The following is a 19,560-nucleotide window of genomic DNA, read 5'->3' as shown; positions in this document are numbered from 1 at the left end:
GCATCTTTCAGCTGAAGTTTGAGCTTTCATAAAGATATTTGTCCTCCGTCCTGCTCAGCCTTCTGGGTAAATGGCTTTAATTAGCTCCATTCGGCTGCTCTGATAGGCTGGATTCATGAGTGTTATCAGCATTGTCGCTTCATTATTCTGCATGCAATTACACTTCCTGACCCTCAGGGTTCCCAGTGTTGCGCCGGAGGATGAACGGGTCACGATGGAGAACAGGTGCACGTCTCAGGGTGATTAATGTGCAGTGTTTGCTGTCCCATGTGTGGAGACTTTAAAGTGTCATTAAAACTCCATTTCAGCACTTGTCAGATCTCAGAGCAGTTTAAAAAATGCTTAAGTGTGTATTAATAATAAATGCATGCCGCAGTTCATTATTAGTCTCACTAAAATGCACAAATTCACAATAATAGTATTAATTAATGTGTGCATTGTGTGTATATATACAGTTGGAGTCGGAATTATGTGCTCTCCTGAATTACTAGCCCCCCATTTAGAACTGTGATGCATGAGCAAATCTCTGAATCATTCTACAATTGATTATTCATTTGCATCGATTCATTCAGGAGAAAAATGATTGCCTGTTTTAGGGAGTCATTGAATTGTTTCTGAACGGATCTGTTTATTAGCATCGATTCATTCGGGAATATAATAACTATCAGTCTTTATTAGTGAGTCATTCATAAAGGATTCATTTAAAGATTCATTCAGGAATAAAACAACTTGTAAGTCACTGAATTATTCCTGAACTGATTTGTTTATTACAGTCGATTCCAATCACCGAGTCATTCACAATTGATTCAGTTGAACGCACTGAATCATTTTGTAACTAGAGCATCTGATTGCCTTTATGAATGAATCATTATTTCAGCTGAATCGTTTATTAATATTGGTTCATTCAGAACTGTAATGAATGAGTAAATCATTGAATCATTCTTTAACTGATTATTCATTAGCATTGATTCATTCAAGAATCTGATAACAATCTGTCTTCATTAGTGACTCATTCATAAATGATTCATCCAGATGTAGATTCATTCAGGAGCAAAATGATTGTCTGTAATAGTGAGTCATTGTATTATTACTAAACTGATTTATTAGCATCGATTCATTTGAGAATATGATAACTATCTGTCTTTTTTTTTTAGTGAGTTATGCATAAATGATTCATTCAGATGTAGTTTCATTCGGGAGCAAAAGGATTGTCTGTATTTGTGGGTCATTGAGTTATTCCTGAACTGATTTGTTTAATAAAATTAATTCAACTCATTGAGTCATTAACAAATGATTCAGTTGGACACGCTGAATAATTTAACTAGAGCATCTGACTGCCTTCATGAATGAGTCAATGAATCATTAATTCAACCGATTCGTTCATAATCGCTGATTCATTCGGAACAGTAATGATGAAGTGAATCAAAGATTCATTCTTCAACTAATTATTCATAAGCATCGATTCTTCATTTATGAAGTGTTTTCTTCATAAATGATTCATTTAGATGTAGATTCATTCAGGAACAAACCATTGTCTGAATTGGTGAGTCATTGAATTATACCTGAACTGATTTGTTCATTAGAATTGATTCAAATCATTGAGTCATTCTCAAAAGATTCAGTTAAACACACTGAGTCGTGTAGTAACTACAGCATCTAATTGCCTTTATGAATGAGTCATTGAATCATTAATTCAGTCGGTTTGTTCATTAATGCCGATTCATTCAGATGTAGATTCATTCAGGAATAAAAGGAATGTCTCTGTCTTCAGAAATATAAGCCTGACATTGATTTAAACTGCTCATTCTGTCACTCTTCAAAGGAAGACTCTATTCATTTGTTCTGGCAGTGCTCCTTCACAGAGAGATTCTGGTCAGATTTGTTGATCTTTATTCAATCTTATATTATGAGTGACTTTTCCTTTTCTTTTAAAGTTATATTCTTTGGATTGTTTGATGACTCAAAAGAAAACATGGAAAAAGTATATGTAGTTAATTTGTGTATTCTATTAGCCAAGTTTCATATTCACAAACAGAGTTTAGTGGCTCTAAACCTTTTTTTGATCTGTTCAAAATTGACCTAGACCAATATTTGGAAACTATCCAGCATTCTCTTCATCCAAAAGCAACAAAAACGGTATCCTTATATTCTTCTTTTGTGTCTCTTTAAGATGTAACTTTTTTTCATCAGTCCTATTTTTGTTACCCTGGCGTTTATTTGTCTTTGCGTGTATTTCTGTGCATTTGTTTATTTATTTGTATTATTTGTCTCTATGTATGTAATTGTATTTGATCGACCTCTTTAATTAAAAAAAATAAATAAAAAAAATTAAAAGAATAAAAGGAATGTCTGTATTAGTGAGTCATTGAATTATTCCTGAAGTGAATTGTTTATTAGCATCGATTTATTCAGGAATATAGTAATTATCTGTCTTTATTAGTGAGTTATTCATAAATGATTTATTTAGATGTAGATTCATTCTGGAATGAAAAAATTGTCTATATTACTGAATTATTCCTGAACTGATTTGTTTATTAGCATCGATTCAATTGAATCATTGAATCATTGATTTAACATTTGTTCTGAAACGCTCTTCATGAACGAATCAAGCGACCTTCTATAATTTTTAATTCTGTTCATGTATGTGAAAATGGCGTCTATTCATCATATATTTTAAGTTTATTTAAATATAATTTCCATGTAATTTATATTCACTATCATGTGCAGTTTAACATCTGCCTTTTTTACACTCATCGTGAAACAGCCCAGGTCTTCTTTAGGCTGATTTAAAGTGCTGCTTGTATTTGTTTGATGGTCCAGAAGAGAGATCTTGCATCATTTGTATTGCTGCTGACAGTGGCTGTGTCTTTGAGCAATGCAAGCGTGTCTAATCGTAACTCGAGACTTTCTGCAAGCATTTCTATATTTCACGGTCACAGCAAACCCAGCTCTAAGTGCCATTTGAGATCCTATCAGTGAAAAGCAGAGAGATGAATGTTTAATCGGATAAAACACGCTCAGTTTGACCATGACGATCCATATCTCCTGTTGTCTAATAAAAACATTCACATTCAGAAACCTGTCTTGTGTGCAAAGTATGATAAGGGCCTAAAATATTTCTAAATTAGTCAGCAATCAAACCATTAGCGTCTTAATGTGTTCAGTAAATCATTGAGCCATTTACAAATGATTCAACTGAACACTCTGAATCAATTAATAACTAAAGCATCCGACTGCCTTTATGAAGGAGTCATTAAATCATTCAACTGATTCATTCATTAATCCTAAATCATTTAGAAATGTAATGAGTGAGTAAACCATTCTTCAACTGATTCATCTGTCTTTATTAGTGAATTATTTATAAATGATTCATTCAAATGTAGATTCATTCAGGAACAAAACTATTGTCTGTATTAGTCGTTGAATTATTCCTGAACTGATTTGTTTCTTAGAATTGATTCAATTCATTGAGTCATTTAAAAATGAGTCATTGAATTGTCAATTTAACCAATTCATTCATTACTGCTGATTCATTCAGAACTGTAATGAGTTATTTATTAGCATCGATTCATTTGGAAATATAATAACTCTGTTTTTATTAGTGAGTTATTTATAAATAATTTATTCAGATGTAGATTAATTCAGGTGCAAAAAAACTGTCTGTAATAGTGAGTCATTGAATTATTCCTGAACTGATTTATTAGAATTGATCCAAATCATTGAGTCATTTACACATGATTCAGTTGAACACACTGAATCATTTAATAACTAGAGCATCTGATTGCCTTTATGAATGAGTCACTGAATTATTAATTCAACCGATTAATTCATCAATGCTGATTCATTCAGAACCATAATGAGTGAGTAAATCATTGAATCATTCTTCAGCTGATTATTCATTAGCATCAATTAATTCGGCAATATAATAAACATTTGTCTTAATTAGTGAGTTATTCATAAATGATTCATTTAAATAGATTCATTCAGGAGCCAAATGGTTGTCTGAATTAAGGAGTCATTGAATTATTCATGAACTGATTTGTTTATTAGTATTGATTCATTTAGGAATTTAATAACTATCTGTAACTATCAGATGTATCAGCAAAAAAAACAAAAAAAAAACGACTGTGTTATTAGTGAGTCACTAAATTATTCCTGAACTGATTTGTTTATTAGAATTGATTCAAATCATTGAGACATTTAAAACTGATTCAATTGAACACACTGGATCATTTAATAACTAGCCTCTGTAAATGCCTTTATGAATGAGTCATTGAATTGTTAATTCAACTGATTCGTTCATGGATGCTGATTCATTTAAAACTATTGAGTGAGTAAATCATTGAATCATTTTTAAATTGATTTTTCATTAGCATGATTCTTTCAAGAATATAATAATATCTGCCTTTATAAGTGACTCATTCATAAATTATTCATTCAGATGTAGATTCATTCAGGAACAAAGCTGTTGTCTGTATTAGTGAGTCATTGAATTATACCTGAACTGATTTGTTTATTAGCAACGAATCATTTACAAATACGATAACTATCTAATATCATTATTCTCCGAAAATCAAGTCGTTCACAAATGATTCAACTGAGCACACTGATTCATTTAGTATTTAAAGCATCTGACTCCATTTATGAATTAATCATTAAATCAATAATTCGACTGATTCGTTCATTAATGCTGATTCATTCAGAACTCTAACGAGTGAGTAAACCATTGAATCAATCTTTATCTGATGATTCATTACCATCGATTCATTCGGGAATACAACAACTGTCTGTTTATATTAGTGATGCATTATTAAATGATTCATTCAGATGTTGATTCATTCAGCAAAAAAAAAACAAAAAAAAAAAACAATTGTCTCTGTTAGTGAGTCACTGTATTATTCCTGAACTGATTTGTTTATTAGAATTGATTAAAGTCATTGAGTCATTCACAAATGATTCAGTTGAACACACTGGATCATCTAATAACTAGAGCATCTGACTGCCTTTCAATGAATGAGTCATTGAATCATTATTTCAACTGATTCGTTCATAATTGCAGATTCATTCAGAACGGTAATGAGTTCTTATGCTTTTTAGCAATACCTGAAACATTTATAAATGAATTAATATTACATCACATTAAATTAAGAACTTTGGTTCATAAGATCCATATCAGAACTAGTCTGATGCACATTATGCTTATCTGTTTTTATTTTAGTAACACTCTGTTGTAAATAATGCAATATTTGTTACAGTATTTCTTAAAGTGAATTAATAACATATACAGCTGTTTTTATAAGCTTCTGTTAGCTCAGGTCCATCAAATGACAATAACAGTCACAACTTTTGCTTTAATTTGATACAAAATGCCGAAATTATTATTATTAAATGCTTCAGAAGTCGATTTGACTAATGTAATGTTAGAGAATGGAATCTTCTGCAGGGAGATTGATGGTAAAACATGAAGCCCACAGAGCTGAAGACAGTGTGTTTGTGTTCACAGCGGGAGGCTTTGCTTGTTTCTGCCCCTTATTTCTGCGTTTGGGAAATGTCAGAGGTAATTTAGGGTATCGTGAGCGACCTTTAACTAAACTGTGCTGTAAAATGATACAGGCTGTCAGCGGAGTGATGTTTTCTCCCGCTGATCTGACAGGATCTCATCTCGGACAGAATGATAAATTTGGAGTGTGGAGCCAAATGCGCGGCCCTGAGCTAAAAGTGTGTGACATCCCGGTCGGTGAGCGAACATCCCACTGCCAGCTGTGTGAAGGCATTCACTTGACTTCTGCTAGACTCCCACATGAAAAAATACTGTAGCAATTATTAGTATAGTAAATACTAGAGTGTTTTAAAACTATACCATCACAAAATTTTTGAATTAATCTGTTGGGTAATTCTGTAGTTGCCTTGGATATTATTATTTGTTCTTATCCAAAACATGCGGTACAGGTGAATTGGGTTAGCTAAAATTATCCTTGGTGTACAGTAGGTGAGAGTTTAAAGTGGCCATTACTGCCGGAGCTTATACTGCCGCCGTTTTAAATTGCTGCCGCTCTGTTTTTAGTATCTGTTTCTATTTACATTTTCGTTGTTGATTATATTTTACTATCTCATTTTATGTCTTGATTATTGTACATAATAATAAACGAATAATGAAAAATAAATGAATAATGAAAATAGGCCTAAAAAATTATTTATTTAAAGTTATTGCGGTGAAACATTGAGAAACGGTCAGGCGCATGGTCTAAAGACCTTAAGTTGAATGCTGCTTCATCAAAAGCACAAAGGGACGGGATGCGAACGAAGAGAAATAACCTATAACAGCAGCTTTAAATATGCTACTGTGCTTGTAAATGAGATTAAACAATAAGTCAAAGCATTATAATTCCTTCATTAATCATTTAAAATTTGTTAATACGCTTTATTGTAAACTTGTTAAGTGCAAAGAGGATTTGTTTTGGAAAATAGAATTGAAGAAATGAAAGACAACTAAAATGAAAGCACAAACATTCGGTACAAATAAGTAGTCTTAAATAAATAAATAAAGCAGTATAATTTAAGTCTCGCAGGTTTATTTTAAATAATTTAGTTTCAGTTCAGTTTTTTTTTTTTTTCAAAACGTCAATGTTCTCCTTTAAAGTATAACTGTTGTTTTGTTTTTTTACTTAATGGCTCAGTATCCCAGTGTATATATATACAACATGGTCATCTTGCGGAAATATAACCAATGATCCATCAGGTAATGTTTTCCCATCTCTCTCTCTCTGTTGGTAAAGCGCTGTCAACAAATATATATATTCTTAATAAACTTCACAGCTGCAAGTATAAAAAAAACACAACTTGTATTAAAACTGGGCGAGGGTTAGAAAGAATAGGATGAATTTGATTCCTCTTGTCCAATTCCTGCATGCACATTTTTTCACTCGCTACTCTGCCAGGAACTTAATTCAGTAATCATTAACAAAGGATGAAAACAATCATTAGGCACATTGTTTATAAGTCAAGAGCATCTCCAGCTGTATTTATGAACTGCTTACTAACATCTAGTAATGTAGAGTTAATGCTTAACAGATAATGAATTAGCTTTTTTGCTATTGCTTAATAAATGATTTATAGTGTTACGATAACCAGCGATCGCTCTCCGGAGATCGCTGGTTCTCTCACAATACCCATGGACTACACTTCCTCCTTCGCTTGGACTACATATTCATACATGCAGTTCTCCCAGACACTCACGCCTGCTCACTCATCTAGACTGATTACACTCGCATCACCTGAGGACTTTCAGAGACTGATTAGACACCCTTCATAAGCCACTCATCCAGTTTGCCGAGTCTTGTTCGCTAACAGTGACATTACAACGCGTTTCCTCCTTGTCTTGTTTCTCTGTGTCTCGATCCTAGCCTTGTTTACCCTAGTTATCCTGTTTAGCCGCCAGCCTTTCGATCTATTGCCTGTATATTGATTACGACTCTGGATTTGCCTACACATACCTGTTTGTACCTGATTTGACCAGCGCTTGCTTGACATTGAATAAACCTGCATATTGGATCTTACCTCCAGTTGTCTCTGTCACTCTGTCAGTGTGTCGTTATTATGAAGTGTTGCCAAATAATCCGCCAAAGGGGCAAGCAAAATAATCTTGTTTTTTCTTCTGACAGGATTATTTTGTCGGCAGGTTATTTAGCTTGTTTTAAGGAAAAATGTACTGCATTTGTCATATTATTTCTAAAAACAAGTCTAGAAAATGCTTCTTGATGTAAGAATGTTGTGATATTTGGAGTGATATTTATCTTTTTTGCAGTGTAATGAAAGAAATCTGCAAAAGCAGGTTGTTTTGTACTGTTTGAGTCTTCATTCTGGATTTTATAATGCTGTATCTTCATCTCCGGCAACAGAAATCACGTCATCTAATGTCTCCTGTGCAGAAGAGAGGAGCTCAGTCCTGATCTCTGTCAGAGTGAAAGTGTTTTATAAGAGGGTTCGCTACCAGCAGACCTAGACTGAAACTTTCATGAAGCGTCTTTAATACTTTAGCTGAGAGAGCAGACGCTCAACGAGAGAAACACGGTGGGCTTTCTCTTCCAGACTGCAAATGTGTGTTCGTCCGTTCCGGCAGAATTCCTGAACAGACGTTTGGGAGATCTGAACACACACACACACACACCTCTCACCCGCTGCCTGCTTTCTGACACGGTGTGAAAAGAGAGAGATCTGTGCACTGACCTGTTTCCTGCAGATGGGGGTAAAGTGGCTTGAGAGAGAAACGTTTGAGATTATTCTTTTATCAGCTCTGATTTGTGGCCAGGCCAGTGTTTGTCTGTTTGTGAGATGATCAGAAGCTGGTGGCGCCGCTTGGAAGAGTTTCTTGTGTCACATCCAAAGTCTAGCAAGAGCTTTGCCAGTGGATAATCCAGATTTTGCATGAGTTGAACGAAACATGGGCGGCATGGTGGCTCAGTGGTTAGCACTGTGGACAGAAAGAAGGTCGCTGATACGAGTAGCAGCTGGGTCAGTTGGTGTTTCTGTGTGGAGTTTGCATGTTCTTCCTGTGTTGGCGTGGGTTTCCTCCGGGTGCTCCGGTTTCCCCCACAGTCCAAACACATGCGCTATAGGGGAATCGATGAACTAAATTGGCTGTAGTGCATGAGAGTGTGGGTGTTTCCCAGTTATAGGTGGGGCTGGAACGGCATTCACTGCCTAAAACATATGCTGGAATAGTTAGAGGTTCATTCTGATAAATAAGGAACTAAGCTAAAGGAAAATGATTTAATGCATTATGTTTCTTGTTGTTTAAAGAAACTGAGATTTTGGTCCAAAATTAAGATGTTTTTGTCAAAACTAAATGTACATTTGGCATGAATTATGTGAATTATGAATTATATATATATTTATTTATTTATTTATTTTTTTTTTTTTGTGCCATTGAGATTCTTTGCATTTTGAAGAAGCTTTGCAAAGTAAAGTGCTTTACTGTAAAATAAGGAGATCTTGAATAATGTCGGCTTTAACTGGCATTTTTTTGCAGATTTTTTTTAATGTTTTAGTTTGTCTTTATATTATTTCAATAATTTTTTTCTTGATTTTTTTTTGTCAATTTTTACTTTTTTCCTTCATGTTTTATTTTGTATTTTTATTTTACTCTATTATATCTTATATAATCCAATTATTGCAGTTTTGTCTTTTATTATTTTATTCTATTAACCATTTTTGCTATTTTTTTATTGTTTTAGTTTGTCGTTTTGTTTTAATTTTTTTTTTACTTGAACCAATTTTTGCTTTTTTCCTTCAAGTTTTATTTTAACTTTTCATTTTACTTTTTTATATTAATCAGTTTTTTTCCTTTTTATTTGATTTTTTATAACCGTTTTTGCAGATTTTTCTTTCATGTTTTGTTTGTCTTTTTTATTTATTTATTATTTATCTTTTATTTATCTTTTTATTTTAATTTTCTATGAAACAATATTTCCATTTTTTCCCGTCATTGTTTTATTTTACTATTGTCCAGTTGCTAGAAGGTTTTAAGTCTTTTTAGTCCTGATGGTTTTTATGGACCCAAATTTTTCTTTTCTTCGTATTCAAAAATTTTATTTTGTCAACTTGAGTCAGACCTGTACGACATGTTTTCTTAAGTCAAAACAGTGATTGTTAATGTTAAACTTTTTATAGTTACTTATTGCATGTAGTGTGCATGGATTTCATTGCTCAGATTTTCATGCTGGCACGTGAGTGTGTGTGTGTGTCTGTGTGTGTGCGTGTGTGTGCGTATGTTTGTGTTTGTGTGTCTGTTTTGGTTCTGTCATATTGTCATCACAGATGGCGAGTGCCAGAGTGATCCATGCAGATTCAACGCAAGAACACTGTTAAATGACTCTTAATGCGTTTGGCTTGTCTCCATATAAGGACTTCCTTTCATCCTTTCCTAATCACATGCAACATGTTTTGCATATTTATCATCATCATTTGCATATCTATAGAATATTCCAATTCTATCTGTAATGTAAATGTATAGAGGAAAACAGACATGATATGTGGTATTAAAATGTTCTGCTATCCTGATATTTCTGATACACTATATTCATGATCAGTTACAAAAATAAAACTTACAAAATAAAAACCCAGATTGAAAGTTCTCAGAAGCCTGAAAACTGCATAGCAACCTTCTAGCATCGGAACAGCAAAATAAAATAAAATAAAATAAAATAAGATAAAATAAAATAAAATAAAACAAAATAAAAATAATAATAAAATAATATAAATAAAATTAAATGAAATAAAATAACTAAATTAAATTAAATTAAATTAATTAATGAAGGAAAAACTGCAAAAATATTTTCATATTAAAATAAAATATAAAATAAAACAAAACAAAATTCAATTAAATTGTTAAATAAAATAAACTAATAAAATAAAAATGTAATTTAAAAATACAAAATAAATAATGAAGGAAAAATTGGTTCATGTGAAAATAAAATAAAAATAAATACATTTAAATTAATTAAATTAAAAAGACAAAATAAAACATGAAGGAAAAAACTGCAATTATTGGTTCATGCAAAAATAAAATAAATAAATAAATAATAAAAAATTCAATTAAAATAATGAAGATAATAAAATGCAAAAAAATGATTCATATAAATATAAAATTTAATTAAAAGACAAAATAAAACATTAAAGAAAAACAGCAAAAAAATTGTTCATATTAAATAAAAAATTAAATAAAGCAAAACTAAATTAAATTAAGTAAAATTAAATTTAATTAAACTAGATACAAATTAAATAAAATTTAAAAAAGATCAAATAAATAATGAAGGAAAAAAACTGCCAAAATTGTTTCATGCAAAAATAAAAAAAATAAAAAGACAAAATAAAGCATTAGGGCAAAACTGCAAAAATTGGTTACTGAAAAGCCTCATTTAACAGACTAACAGTAACAGTAAGAGATGTCTAGTGGCTTATTCTGTTCATATTTACCCTCCATAACTCAGCTCTTAAGCCTGCTAGTGGTGTTATTTTCAGCACCACTATTTTCCTTTAAGTCTCCTCATCAAAAACCTTTCAGAGCTGATGAATGTCTGTGTGTTAAAGACAAACAAGCAATTCTTCATAAGCGCCTTTACAAATGGTGTGTCAATGAGAAGCGGCTCTGTGTCTGACCTCACAGAGAGAGTGACCTGACCTGATCAATAAACCATCCGTCATACCACACACACACACACACACCCTCATATACTGCACAATACAACTTCATTTAGACAGCAGTATTATACAGATGAAGTCAAAACAATTTGGCCTCCTGTGAAATTTTCAACCCGGGCTCAATGCGGATACGCACCCAAATCTACATTTCTGGGGACAGTGAAATATATACCCGGAGGTATATGTCTGCTCTCAGTTTTTGTTTTCGCACATCTACCAGAGCCTGCTGTATACGCTTTTTGATGATCTCTGATTTCTCTCGAGAGTGCTGTTTGCGCATCCTCTCATCACGTAAATCCACCAGAGGCTGCAATCAACAATTCAACTATAGACTGTAGAAAATATGGACGTAGTATCCATGATGTCACCCATAAGTTTCTGAAAAGCGCAAATTAAGCTACAAGTGGGTGTGGCCAATCATGGCTATTTCGTTCTCACGTCATTGCGACAACCAGGAGTAATTTATGATATATATCATTAGAAAAAATTAATCTGGTAAAGTCTGTGGCCTATTGTCATTTATCATGCAAATAACAAAATATTGGCCACAGTTCAGACAGAATTTAGCCATATGAATGACAAAAGTTTTTAACATAATAATAATAATAATAATAATAATAATAATAATAATAATAATAATAGTAATAGTAATAATAATAATAACAATATAATTATTATTGTTGATAATAACAACAATAATATTAATATAATTAATAATATTAATGATAATAATAATAATAATTATTATTATTATTATTATTGTTATTATTATTATTATTATTACTATTATATTAATAATAATAACATCAATAATAATAATAATAATAATAATAATAATAATAATAATAATAATAATAATAATAATTAATATTATTATTATTAGTATTAATGATATAATAACAATAAAAATAATATTAATAATAATAATAATATAACAACAATAATAAAAATATATATAATAATATAACAATGATAATAATAACGTAGAGCTTTAGGATTGTTTTTGCCTCTCTTGTAAAGTACTTTTGAAATTTATGGATTACAACATTTCATCTATATTTAACAACAATACAGCAGCGAAGGATGTCTTCACTTAGGTCAGATTGGATGTTTTCTTGCACTGCTGTATGTTGGACTCATAATAGTTTGCATTGGCCAAAACTGATCAGCTGAAGTCACACTGAACTGAAGCGACAGCCAACAGGGTATTCTGCTTGGTTTTAGAGCCTTTTTTGGTTGATTATTATATGTGATGGCTTCACAGCCAAAATAGGACAAATAAACTCATGTATGGGACAAACTCTGGACCGTTGTCAGTGGAGGGGTGGGTCTTTCGAACCACCCGAACCTCCATTGGCTACAGTCCTGTAAATAGAATATTATTAGCCATTACACAATGACTTGCCTATTTACCCTAACTTTACCCTAATTAACCCAGTTACTCCTTTGTCATTTTAAGATGAATACTAGTGCCATCATGTCATCATGGCAAAGATTAAAGAAATCAGTTACCAGAAATGAGTTATTAAAGCTATTATGTTTAGAAATGTGTTGAGAAAATCTCTCCTTTATATACAGTAGGAGAATAAAAATATACAGGAGGGCTCATAGTTCTGACTTCAGCTGTACATGCAGCTCATATTGATATTTAGAACAGCAAAACAACTGACATCTCAGGTTGATCGAGCGCAGGTTTGTGTGTTAACCACTGCATTAAGGTGCCCGCAGAGGTCAGTGTGTGTGTGTGTTGTGTTTCTGGGATTGTCTCCTCTATTGATGCCACCCTAGCGGGCACCATTTTCAGCTGCCATACGGAGGAGCCATCTGCCCGGCCTCCTCTCTTTCCTTCTCTCTGTATCTCTCTCTCTCTCTCTCTTTCTGTCATTAACACCTTCTTTTTATAGCGGAGAGAATCGGGGGCGGACCAGTTTAATGCTCTGAAACCGCTGTTGCACGACGTTTCTCTGCAAACACACACTTCCAGCTCGGATTTGTTCCTCGATGCCATTTCTAGAATCAGTTCATGAGCGAATCGCTGGAGCTGTGACCGCTTCCTTCATTTAGAAACACTCGTGTTTGGTGGAAAGAGTCACGTATCGCTGTAAGCTTGTTCAGTTAGTGTGATTTAGCAGGGACATTTTATATACAGTGCATCTGGAAAGTATTGATGGCGCTTCACTTTTTACACGTTTTTATGTTACAGCCTTATTCCAAAATAGATTTGATTCATTGATTTCCTCAACATTCTACACACAATCCCCCATAATGGCAATGTGAACAAAGAGTTTTTGAAATTGTTGCAAATTTATTACAAATAAAAACCCTGAAAAATCACAAGTAAAAACCACATGTACATCAGTATTCACAGCCGTGAAGCTCTACGTTGAGCTCAGGTCCATTCTGTCTCCACTGATCATTCCTGAGATGTTTCAGCAGCTTCATTGGAGTTCACCTGTGGTCAATTCAGCTGATTGGACATGAAAAGGCATACACCTGTCTATATAAGGGCCCAGTGCATGTCAAAGCACAAACCAAGCATGAAGACAAAGGAATTGTCTGTAAACCTCCGATTGTCTGGAGGCACAAGGCTGGGGAAGGTTACAGAAACATTTCTGCTGCTCTGAAAGCTCCAATGAGCACAGCGGCCTCCATCATCCATAAGTGGAAGATGTTTAACCACTAGGACTCTTCCCAGAGCTGGCCGGCCATCTAAGCTGAGTGATCAGGGGAGAAAGGCCTTAGTCAGGGAGGTGATCAATAACCCGATGGTCACTCTGTCTGAGCTCCAGCATTCTTCTGTGGAGAGAGGAGAACCTTACAGTAGGACCATCTGTGCAGCAATCCACCCATCAGGCCTGTGTCGGACTGAAGCCACTCGCTTCCTGGAATTTGCCAAAAGGCGTCTGAAGAACTCTCAGACCATTAGAAAGAAAATTCTCTGGTCTGATGAGACTCAAATTGAACTCTTTGGAGTGAACGCCAGGCGTTACGTTTGGAGAAAAACAGGCAGCGCTCATCACCAGGCTAATAGCATCCCTACAGTGAAGCATTGTGGTGTTGGCATCATGCTGTGGGGATGTTTCTCAGCAGCAGGACCTGGAAGACTAGTCAGGATAGAGGGAAAGATGAATGCAGCAATGTACAGAGACATCCTGAATGAAGACCTGCTTCAGAGTGCTCTTGACCTCAGACTGGGTGACGGTTTATCTTTTAGCAGGACAATGACACAAAGCACACCGCCAAAATATCAAAATATCTTTGAGTGGCCCAGCCAGAGCCCAGACCTAAATCCTATTGAACAGGAGAGATCTGGAAATGGCTGTTCATCGTCGCTTCCCATCCAACCTGATAGAGCTTGAGAGCTACTGCAAAGAGGAATTTGTCTATTCATCTTTTGTCTATTCAATTCATTTGCTCTCAGTATGTGCTCTTTGGAGAGAGTTCCGGGTGTTTTCCGAGTAAAATAACCTTGGTTTGCTCTGGTCAACTGATTTTAGTGAATTGCACAATACATATTAGATGGAAAAGTTGCAGTGATGTATATTAACATAGGATGCTGAAGGGAGAGATTACACTGCTGAAGGAAAACATTGCATAATAAAACAGATGGTAGAATCAGTAATTAATAAACACACTTTATATGCAGCGATGCGTGCACACACACACATACACCTGTCTACACACACACACACACACACACACACACACACAATCAGAAAACAGCAGATGGTTTATGCTGGTGTTCAGAAGTCATACTGTAGACCGGTACTGTACTTTAATGGACAGCTATACTTTATACTAAAGCAATTTACCAATTACAGGAGTTATAGTTAGCTGCAGTTCACTGACTGGCCACCGGTGTCACTAATAGCAAAGATTTCTACATATATTAAAAACAGTTTGACAAATCAGATCACAATTAATCAGAAAATGTGTGACTTGTACCCATCTAGAGAAAGAGCCATAGATGAGACATAAGATGAGTGTGGGGTGTGCGCGACCGAGTGTGTGTGTGTGTGGTCTCTGGATGACCTGTTTTCCTCCAGGCTGTTTTGCGGGTCTGTCCATCAGGTTCAAGTCATCAGTCTTGCTGACAGTCTGCGAGACTATTTGTGTCCGCACAGATCTCTGCTAGTTCCAGCGCTCAGGCACACGGGGTGACTTTCAGTCTGTCTGCGTGTCACACTGTCTGAGGCGCGCTCTGCCTTGATTTGCATTTGTTCACTTTGTCGGTGGCCTGTAAAATGCTTCTGTCGGGGGTCTCTGGGGCTGAGATAATTGCTGTCTGAAAATCACAGAGCAAATATTTACGACAGAAGCCAGAGGAGGGTTTGATTTCTAGGACTTGCTGGAGTTCTCGGCTCTACTTCATTTGTGTATCAGTTTCACCTTCATCTGAGATGATTCCCTGAAAATAGCCTCAATTGAGTCAATAGTTGTCATCCAGTAAGGGCTATAGAGCTATAAATGAAGACAATGTGGAGCAGCTCAAGATCACTCTATAAGAGATGTTTAAGATGTCAGAGTTTTGGTTACACACCTATGCTAGTCAATCTGATCACTGCTTGAGGTGTGGATATCTCAGCTGATGCTTTAGAGGAGACACTGTTAAAAACAAGTGCACAGCAATACTGTACAGGAGAATAGCAGCGTGGCAAAAACCTTCTCAAAACCCTTGGCAACTGCATAGAAACACCATAGCAACACCCTAAAAGTCGTCAGCATGCCAAAAGTGCTCAGAACCCTTAGCAACACCATGGTAACACTCGAAGTATGAGAGTATTGCAAAAGGTTTTCAGAATCTCTAAATATTTCATAACAACACAATATCACTCTAAAAAAAAGAACCCGAAAGTTCCTAGAACCCTTAACAGTAAGTACTCAGAAAACCAATAACTGCATAGCAACACCCTAGCAACACTCCAATAATATGACAACATGTCAAACAGTACTCAGAACACCAATAACTGCATAGCAACACCCTAGCAACACTTTAATACTATGACAGCATTCTAAAAAGTTCTCAGTACCCCAATAACTACATAGCAACACCCTAGCAACACTTTAATATTATGACAGCATGTCAACAAGTACTCGGAACACTAATAACTGCATAGCAACACTCTCATACTATGACAACATGTCAACAAGTACTCAGAACACCAATAACTGCATAGCAACACCCCAACAACACTCTAATAGTATGACAACATGCCGATAAAAAAGTTTTCAGAACAACAATAACTGCATAGCAACACCCTAGCAACACCCTGATAGTATGACAGCATGTCAACAAATATTCGGAACACCAATACCTGCATAGCAACACCTTAGCAACACCCCGATAGTATGACAGCATGTCAACAAATATTCGGAACACCAATACCTGCATAGCAACACCTTAGCAATACTCCAATACTATGACAGCATGCCAAAAAGTACTCAGAACACCAATAACTACATAGCAACACCCTAGCAACACTCTCATACTATGACAACATGTCAACAAGGACTCAGAACACCAATAACTGCATAGCAACACCCTAGCAACAGTTTAATACTATGACAGCAGGCCAGAATTTTTTCTGAATCTCTCACCATTTCATAGCAACAGAGAAAAGTGGCGTTGACATGTTTTCACTGATGGCAAAACAAAAGGCCCCCAAACGCCCATGTAATGAATCATGTGAAGGTCTCTGTGAGAGTCAGATGCGTACAACACATTCTGGAGACTGATGCTGGATTAAATTGCATCTGACTACAATACCCAGGAGAACAAGACCTCAACAGCACGCGTCTCCAGCAGATTCAGCTGCGTCCTTCACACACACACACAGTCCTCAGTCCTCAGAGTGCTATGGCAACCAAGGAAAACTGGTGTGTGTGCGTGCAGTGGTGCGTGCGCATGTTTCGACCTTCATGGGTTCAGTTTAGTTATGGGGTTACAGTCTTTTCAATGCGGCCGATGGAATTAAAATGAACTAGCAGCTTCTCAAGGCTTCACTATTGTGCACTGAGTAAAAGCAAGTAGCCTGGTTACTATGGAGATATGAAGATAAAAAGGGATGAAAGTGATGAAGCACCTGTTAGTGAAGCCGCTTCCGTCCATCACCTCAGTATAGAGAAATGATGAATCCTCGTCAGCTCGCAGAACTGTTTCTCCACAACAGCTGTTAGAGAAGCAGCTTGCGTCTGATAGTTTCACTGAAGTTTTCAGAATAATCTCTCCTCATGTTTGTCCGCTGTTGGCTAAATGATATCGATGATAATTGGTTTTTAATTGTCCGTCTGACTGTTGTCTGGCTCATCGCCGGCTGCACTGTCATTGTCTTCCCATTCATTCGTTCATTCTTGGTCTCTTTATTAATCTGGGGTCGCCACAACGGAATGAATCACCAACTTATTCAGCATATGTTTTACGCAGCGGGTGCCCTTCCACCCTCAACCCAGTACTGGAAAACACCCATGCACCCATCACACTCATTTATTATTTATTATGGCCAAGTTATTATGACCAATCATCGGTTCACCTATAGCCAGTGCTTAATTTGTGAATTGGGAGGTCCCAGAACAGATCGGGGTAACGGATCCAGCATATTACCCAAGGATGGAGAGGTGTCGCACACAAAAGTGGAAAGTGGGAAGGGTGGTTGGTGCAGAGGATGGCGAAGGGATGTCGTGGTTGAAAGTGAGCAGGGCGGGGGCGTCAGCCCAGGACTCGAACCAGCGACCTTCTTGCTGAATACTCCAACATAGGCTCATACTGAAAACGTAGCCCTATATACATTTCTGGAGATCGCGAAATATGTAGCCAGAGATACGTATGGCTGCATTTCGTCTGTAAAATAAATGCTAGGAGGCGGTATGGCGCTGTTCTTTTTTGCGCTTAGCAGCTGACGGCTTACCTCCGCGTGGACAGCTTCTCTGCTGTTACCAGTTCGTTCGCCATGTACATTGGCAGACTTTGATGCTACATTGAGGTTCAAATCCGAAACAAAGGCCAAAAATAAATAAATAAACAAGTAAATAACAGGGTGAGAATGTGGTAAAGTCTGAAAACATGGTAAAAATCATGCTGCCGGGTTTTGCATTTTAGTTTTGGGTTGCTCTCTCAAACACTATTGGTTGGGTTTAAAGGAGTGAGTGGGCACTGGTCAATCGGTGCTTTTGAAAACACCATCGGTTGGGTTTAGGGAAGGAGAAGGAGGGTGGGTCAGTTGATCAGTCAGTCGACTGGATCTGGGATCAGTTTATTGTCCGGAGCGCGTCTGTCAGTCAGCGCTTATACATGCATTCACTGGTTCACAGGTTGCATATGAAAGGCGACGATCGACGCACAGCTTTAATGGAAAAAAAGTGAATGCAGACTGCAAGAAGGTTGCTGGTTTGAGCCTTAGCTGAGTCAGTTGGCGTTTCTGTGTGGAGTTTGCATGTTCTCCCTGCGTTCGAGTGGGTTTCCACCAGGTGCTCCGGTTTCCCCCACAGTCCAAACACATGCGGTACTGGTGAATTGGGTAGACTAAATTGTCCGTAGTGTATGAGTGTGAATGAGTGTGTTTCCCAAGGATGGGTTGTGGCTGGAAGGGCATCTGCTGTGTAAAACATATGCTGGATAAGTTGGCGGTTCATTCCACCGTGGCGACCCTGGATTAATAAAGGCGCTAAGCCGAAAATGAATAAATGATTTCAGGAATCTTTTAGGATTTCTAAATTTGTCTCAGATGACAAAATCACGGCTAAAATCTCCCAATGAGCAGGGCTTATGTCACATTTTCCCCTTTTTTTACACACTTTGTTAGTCACTTCTTGTTAGTATGGATGATGTCCAGTGGACGTCCATTGACAATATGAAGAGAGCAGTTGATAAAGATCATCATCAGATTTACAGTAGTTGTGTTTGGGTAAAATGACTAGTCTTGTCTCCGTCTGACAGCGCTCTGACTCACTGCCTCATTGTCCTCCCATTCAGAAAGTGAGAGAGTCACATTTTGCACTTGTTTCTGGAAGGTCACGCTGGTCCTGGATCAGCTGTTATATGATCAGTGATCTCTGTCGTCATTGAGATGGATGTCAGACAGACACATTTCAGTGGGTTTATGAGACTGGAGCGCTCATCAGCATTAATATTCATTCACACGACCGCTCATTTTCATCCCAGCCTGCCTGACAGGACTCGACACTATAAATATTCACAGTATGCGCATATAGATGTGTGCTGGAAAATAAGGAACCATTTTCACATAATACATAAACCCTTGACAACTGCTGGGGAAGCCCATATAAGGAGAACGCCTGCATGCCGCTGAGACTGATATATTATTTACCTGTTGTCTAGATTGTGTGTACTCTGTGACTTGATAA

The 19,560-nt window shown here is 36.2% G+C and overlaps 1 protein-coding gene and 1 long non-coding RNA gene across 2 annotated transcripts in view; both read left to right on the top strand.

Annotated features, from left to right (window-relative positions):
* kcnc2 (potassium voltage-gated channel, Shaw-related subfamily, member 2) overlaps positions 1-19,560 on the top strand; it is a 142,088-nt gene that overhangs the window by 65,461 nt on the left and 57,067 nt on the right.
* LOC148679893 (uncharacterized) lies at positions 628-4,844 on the top strand. Its single transcript, XR_015942160.1, has 3 exons — positions 628-1,602; positions 3,133-3,349; positions 3,562-4,844. It is a non-coding gene; the product is annotated as an uncharacterized LOC148679893 (long non-coding RNA).

Source organism: Danio rerio, chromosome 4 (genome assembly GCF_052040795.2).
Source record: "Danio rerio strain M-AB ecotype USA chromosome 4, GRCz13ab, whole genome shotgun sequence".
NCBI classification, from domain to species: Eukaryota; Metazoa; Chordata; class Actinopteri; order Cypriniformes; family Danionidae; genus Danio; species Danio rerio.
The sequence above is the reverse complement of the archived record's forward strand: the minus strand, read 5'-3'. Positions and strand labels throughout refer to the sequence as shown.